Source organism: Salvia splendens, chromosome 10, assembly GCF_004379255.2.
Source record: "Salvia splendens isolate huo1 chromosome 10, SspV2, whole genome shotgun sequence".
NCBI lineage: Eukaryota > Viridiplantae > Streptophyta > Magnoliopsida > Lamiales > Lamiaceae > Salvia > Salvia splendens.
Genome location: NC_056041.1, coordinates 9,847,528 through 9,855,221, shown reverse-complemented (window position 1 = coordinate 9,855,221; position 7,694 = coordinate 9,847,528).

Here is a 7,694-nt window from a genome sequence, read left to right as displayed (position 1 = left end):
CTATGTTGCATTAAGTATGTTTGGTAGGATAAATAATTCATTTATAACTGAAAATGACATTTTGAATCATAAAATTTTAAACATAAATGAGTTATCTTTCCGACCTATATTACTCCAGTCTTACTAAACGAATTAAGTACATAGTATATTTCTAAATTAATTAGAACTATGGCTAGCGATTTCGAAATAAAAATAAAGTAAATATGTAAAACCCCTTACTCGATTAATTAAAAATCTAATAAGTATCATGTTTTGATGTGTTTACCCAACTTATGGAGATGTTTGATAAATTGGTGAACACATCAGAATGTGACACTTATTCGGTTTTAGATTGATCGAATTGGGGGTGTTACAATATTGATATACATCGAGTAAAGTCAACGTTCATTTTTAGATAGAGTTGTTAACTAGGTCGGACCGACCTAGCCCAACATGGCATATGTCCATCCCATCAGTGAAACAAATCAAGCTTGGACTGAACTCATTGGTTGAATCGAGCTCCAGTTGGACCATTTTTAAATCCAAGCTCAGCTTAGACTAAAGTCTATCAGAAGCCTAGTCCATTATAGACTATAGGCCCATCTGAACAGAAGTCCAACCCAACCTAGACTCGGACATAGACTAGACTAGGTCCAAATTATAGAAAGAACCTCGGGTCTGGTCCCACCCGCTCCCGTCTCATCTCAGGTCTAGACCGAGGCAGACATATCCAATCCATTTGACAATTACTATGTTATTGAATTATGGTTTGAGATGATATTTTTTATGGATGGAAAACCAAAATGATAGAGTAATATATAAGATATAGTTATTCTGATTTATAAAAGTCTGGTTTTTTTAGTTATTTTAGGGAAAATATCTAAAGTATCATTTGACATTTCCATAAAGTTACAAAATCTTTTTTTTTCTTCATATCTTTCATCTAACACATAATTTTCAAAGGTTTTTGCCTTTGTACTTTTCTTTTCCTTGGCTGGTTTGGGGCCTCCGTCTCCACTTCCATCCCGCAATAGAGTCGTGCCCAGGTCAGTCGTCCGGATTGGATCTTTCGTAAATGCTCTAATCCATACTTGTTTCTCTAGTTTTTCAAATTGGCCTAGCCTTTTGGTTTTAGGTTTTTGTTGATGTCTCTATATAATGATTTAGTTGAATGATTTATTCTAAAGAACTAGGCCGAAGACTCCATAAAACCCCACAAATTATTATGCTCCAAATTAAGAGATGTGACAATACATTACACACACACACACATATATATATATATATATATATATATATATATATATATATATATATATATATATATATAATTAAAACACTTGCATTATTTGTTTTTTAAGTACTAACATTTCTAAACATGCTCCAATGTTGGACACTGCTCTGCTCTAGTATTTGAAACTGCAATGTGTTGTTGGTTGGTAATAGACTATTCATATTGTTGTATGTAGGAGTACTTTTTTGTAACTATTACAATAATACACAGTTTGCCCAAAGGTTCCATAATACGTGGAACATTGAAATAAAAAAACATATACACTTATTTTTTTGAAATTAGTTCTAAATTTAATTAGCAGCTAGGACTACATGCATGATTGATGAATCCATGATTTTGCTGCCATTTGTTTAATAGTGTGGTATAGTGATTCCATAGACGTTATTGATGAACATTTCTAATTTTTCTTATAAGCAAGAGGGGGATAGTGGGAGGGAGAATACATAACCTTGCCTACTACTGTACTACAACTGTATTATTGACAAAATTTGTCACACAAATAAAATTTAAATGATGTATATGTATATGTACTAATATTCATTTTATCATAAGACCACAAAAATTTATGGTGAATACATCACCTTGATGAATAAATGCAGAATCATGAGTTTGGATTCGAGGGGTGGTAAAAGTTTCATAGTACATGGAGCATATTGTTTTTGATGCAATTAAAATTAATGGCAAATGACGTAATTTTATATACAGTATTTAGTATAATGTTCTCATATTTGGATAACAAAAAAGTTTTATTGTTTTTGTTATTGAAAATATTGATTAGGAATTTTCTTCTTGTTCTTATTGTTAAAAACTTGTATTTAAGAGTATATACTAAAACCAACAAATATGAGTATATGACTTTGACATTTATGTTAAATAAAATATGAGCAAAAACGACAACTCATATCGCCAACAACTAGATTAAGAATTAATGGACAAATATTTCTCGTTTTTTGCGGGGTTAAAGTCAAATGACAGGTAATTAACATATTAAAATATCCTAAATTCCTAATCATGGCCACACCTAACATTAATTATTTTTTCATATAAAATTTAATAATTGTAATGATCTTCATCTACCTATACAGATTAGTATGTAAAAATATTATATTCGTGATCAGAAATCCGTGTTGGTGGCTTAAACCTATTGGCCAAGTGATAAAGATGACAAATGTAATCAATTTTTTGACTAAAAAACCTTATCTCCAAACACAATTAATTTATTTGTAGACCTAAATATCTCCGGCTTTCATATGATGTCTCAACATTAGTAATAAAAAACTACTTTAATATAAGAGTGCACAATCAGCTCTCGCTCAGAGCCATAGAATTATTGTCACCTTTATGATCTTTGTGATTAAAGTAATGTTTGTTTAGTGAAAAATATGTTTTAGAGTTACACTAATCATGATTTGGCACCAAAAACATAGGACGGGGGACAATGTTGTCACTTGGTTGTCTGATTCCAAACACATCATATACCCTTTTCCAAATTATTATTAGGGTTAATTAATAGGGGGGTAGTATATCAGACTATCCCTTTTGTATTCTTTCGTGGTTATATTACCTTTGGGATGCTAAATCGTCTAACTTCATTCATTAGTATTAGTAATTCTTAGTATTTTGTTTTAAAAAAATCGCGGTTCATGTTTAATTCAAATCAAGTAACTAATATATTCAATCAATGAATGTAATTCCAACATAATTAGATTTCTAATTACGTATTTACTACAAAATTTACCGTGTTCTGTTTATTTGTCGTACATTATTCAGCTATAGAAATTACTGTTTATCACAAAAAATATCCTATCCAAGATACATGATAGTATTGCTATTTGCTAGCTCACTTGACACATCCATCAATTTCCTTTTATAAATATACAAAATCCAATATCACAGACTCAAAATAGATAATGGTGAGATATATTATAATCTTGCGACATTGTGTAAATGTAGCGATATATACTATCAAAGATTAAATATACATAAAAAAATAGTAGTACTAATATACTCACAAAACTATGTAAATTGAAAGTACGAAATTGTGTCGATTAAGTTAGGTACCAAAGGTGAAATGTGGGCCCCACCAAAACATGTCATCGTCGATAATTGCGCGAATGGATCCAATGGGTCCAAAAATTAACATTATATAGGTCACCATATTTATTGCGAGATGTGAAAGTCAATCAATTAAGGTCAACTTAATAATGCGAATCACTCTTTAGTAGTAAAAGAGAAAACTGCGCTTCATGCATGTGAAATCATATAATCTTCCAAATTCTGTAAATTAAACCATAATTACCTTACTATAATTCACAATTAGATCACGAGACTATTTGTCGACATAGTTGGTAGTGGTTTGAAGTTGTTTTTTTCTGACATGGACAAAATGCTAGTTCTTCACTAGTTCACAACATTATAGGTAGACTTGTCTTGAATTTCATCATTGATGTCTAAATTTCAAGGCTTTGCTGTTTAAGGTTTAAAGTTCTGATTCATGATTCCAGTTCACAACTCACCGTTGCGTAGAAGTCAGATTGGATTTGCAACTCCCGAATTAATATCAGAAATTCGCAAGTTTAGGCTTAGCTTTTGGACTTTCTCTTAGAATAACTGCGAATTGTGATATAATATAGTTTAATTTGCAAGCAGACAGATATATTTATATATCCACACATTAAATTTATAAATATATTATTACATATAACAGTGTCTTCATGAGGGCACCCGCAACGCTGTGCCGTTGCGGTTCCTATGCCGTTCCGGCGGAACGGTTCCGCGGCGGCACGCGTTGCGGGGTGCGTTCCGTCGCCGTTCCGTGCCGTCGCCGTTCCTATGCCGTGCCGCGTTCCGTTCCGGAGGAACGCGGAACGGAACGTTCCGCCACGCGCCGAGGCGACGTGGCGGCCTCCCATTCGACGCGTGCAGCCCACTCGCTGCCCCGCGAGTGGGCTTCGTCCGGTGACGCAATAATTAATTTTTTTAAAAAAAAATTCGAATTTAATAAATTTTTTTTTTTGCAACGGTAATGAGACCGTTTTTTTTATATCCGTTTTTATTTTTATTTTTATTTTTTTTAATTTTTATTTTATTTATTTACTCTATAAATACTCCTATTTCATACTCATTTCAATCACAAACACACATCTATTCCTCTCTATTTCCACCCCAATTTTCATCTCAAATCAACTATATTTTCCTTCTCCCAAATTTAATCAAACTAATGGATCCTTATGAACAAATGCGTCAAATATTGGAACAATCACTTGAAGAAGATCGACGACGGGAGGCGGAAGAAGCCGCGCCACCCCAACGACGCTCCCGTACGTACATCCATCGTAACCGGGAGGAAGCCGCCGCAAGGTTAGTACGCGACTACTTCTGCGATAACCCGGTTTGGGGAGATACGTACTTCCGTCGCCGTTTCCGCATGGGGAAACCGTTATTTCTCCACATCGCGAATACTTTGGCAGCCCGGGAAGAGTTCTTCCAGGAAGGGTTCGACGCGGTCGGCCGTCCCAGCCACACGACGCTGCAGAAATGTACTGCAGCAATCCGCCAGCTTGCGACTGGACAAACAGCACATTTGGACAAATTTTGGCGGATGAAATTATTAAAATTGTGTACTTTTATTTTTTTAGGATTTTAATTGTGTGCTTTTTATTTTTTTACGTTTAAGTTGTAATTTTTTTTAATGTTGTGTGTTTTTTTAATAAAGTGTGTTTGTTTTTTAAAGTGTGTTTATTTAAATTGAATTGGGTTGGAAATAAAAAAAAATGAAATTGAATGAATAGTAATTTAAGGAACGGTTAAGGAACGGTTAAGGAACGGAGGGTTGCAGGTTCCGTTCCTTAGTTAAGGAATGGAGTAAAAAAGTACAGTGGGGCCCTCAAATAGTGGTTTAAGGAACGGTATAGGAACGGTATAGGAACAGCGTTGTGGATGGCCTGAATATCCTAACGAAGAAAATGTTTTACATAATAAATGAAAATTAGTGTTCAAAGTCAAACTATACCTTTTTTTAGGTATAAAAGTAAAGCAAATAAAAAACAATCAAGATAGCACTATTTGCAATTTCAATTTATAACTTAGTGATACGAAATTCAAATTGTGAAAAAAAAATTGAAATTGAAATTATGCAGAATGATATGTACATAACCCCGAAAGAATTAATCAATGAACATACCATCTAACTTTTCATTCTTTAATTATTAAAATACGTATATTGTATGCGAGAGTTGGGCGTGTGGTTCGAGTTCAATTATAAATTTAAAATGTTCCAAACTCGAAATAGAAAAGAAAGAGAAAAAAAGTCATTATGAATTGACGATTGTACCCCTAGAGGAAGCTACAAAAGATTTTTGTTTTAAGCAAAGCAAAGCAAAGAAAAAAAAGCCCCCCTCAACTTCATCGTCCATACTCCATACTCTCCATTCAACACTTGGAACTCCATTTCTCTCCTTCTCTCTCTACAAACGGAGTACTCCTATTAATAGCTGTGAGAGATACAAAAGAGACTCATCCTCACTGATTGACGCAGCGCAGGCATTGCCTTTGAGCAGCTGGACCACCACCACCACCACCTCTCCCAAGAAATGCCCCTCCACTACTCCGACCTCCACCACCACCCCGACCGACAAACCCCCCACCTCCACTTGGCTCAACCATCACCACTGGCTCCCCACCCACAGCCAACCCAGCCCCACCGCCACCAGCGATCACAGCGGCGGAGGAGGAGATAAGAGCAACGCCACCAACTCCTACTGGGAGCCCTCTCGATGACGAAGGCCTCGACAATTTCTTGGTAATTCAATCAATTTGTTGTTCCATCACATAATTCAATTCATCTTCTATAGTCAACTCTGAAGAATTGGAATTTGATGGTTAGGTTTTGGGATGGTTTCAATCGTCGATAGACTTTTAATTAGCTTGAATAACATAGGCGGTGTCGTGAAATGAGGATTGGAGAGAATAGTTTTAGGGGAATAGTATGATTCATTTTTCAGCACCTCGATCTGATGATATTTGTGGAAGTAGTGATTCCTAAAGGAATATAGCTGGAGTTCAACTCTTGTAATGTGTGTAGGTATATCTGTTTGTCGCATCAAACTCGGAATTTGTTACTATCTCTACCCTAATTATTGGAACTCTATATTTTAGTGCTTTCGAGAATCTCATTCTTGAGGTAGCTCCACTTCTGACATGCTCTGCAATCTGCATGCTTCTATATGACTTCTCCACTCAATTAAGTAAGAAGCTATAAACTCTTTCAACTACAGCTTAAAAGATGGAAGGGCCCTCTATCCATTTTGTCTAAGTGCATATGTGTTGACATTGATTTGACTAAAATTGGAGTAATGCTCATTCATACTTTGGTCATTGGCAAGCATTTAATCGAATAATTTACCATTTTTCTGATTGGAAAATATTACTCATTGGCTCAAAATTGTTTTGGTGATAAATATTTGTGGCCCTAAGATGTGCTCTACAAGCACTCCAAGTTTAACAAACTGACTCCAGCTGAGATGTTCCGAAATGTTATCGTCATAATTGGGAGAAGTGGAATTCGTTGTATTATCAATTATGATGTTGCAGAATCCCTAATTCTTAAAATTTAACTTTTTGCAGACACATTATGTTCTATTGCTGTCATCCTTTAAAGAACAACTGCAGCAACATGTCCGAGTTCATGCTATGGAAGCAGTCATGGCATGTTGGGAGCTTGAGCAATCTCTGCAAAGCCTGACAGGTTATCATCTGATTCCATGTTTCCAATTCTAGTTTAATATTGCAACCATTTCAATTTTTTCCCCCCAAAACTCCATATCTTAGTCACAGACCATCTTTCTTGGTTCAGTCTCTAAAAATTTGTGGATGACTAGAAATTGCTCCATTATCAGTTCAAGGGAGTATGGTTTTAAAAACCACATTCACCTCAAATTTCAAAATTCTTGTGTAGGGCAGACCCGTTTCCTTGATTTTTTTTTTTCGTGTTGAATTATCGTGTTATGCTTTTAGCTCCGTGCTTGATCTTTTTATATTTTAAAGTCATTCATTCTTTTGGTTGGTTTCCTGCTTTGGAGGCTACGCAGCTTCTCTTGTAGAAATATCATTTCCTCCCAATTATGCTGAACATTCCTGCTTAGCCCGCTGATAATTGTCTTTGGCATAAAGTTTATTCATTATCCATCTTGATTTGCATCCATCTTCCTGTTATATGTGGATCTTTATATGCACCAAAATTAACACGTTGGAATTACATAATTGGCTTCCAAAGTGACAAAGGACTAAAGTAAGTCTCAGGTCTCCTATATCACATAAGTGACAACTCAATACTCCCTCTACAAAAGATTTTCCACATTGTGGATAGCATGACTTTTAATAAAATAGTTGGTAGTGTGAGGGAAGTAAGGGTCCAACTTTA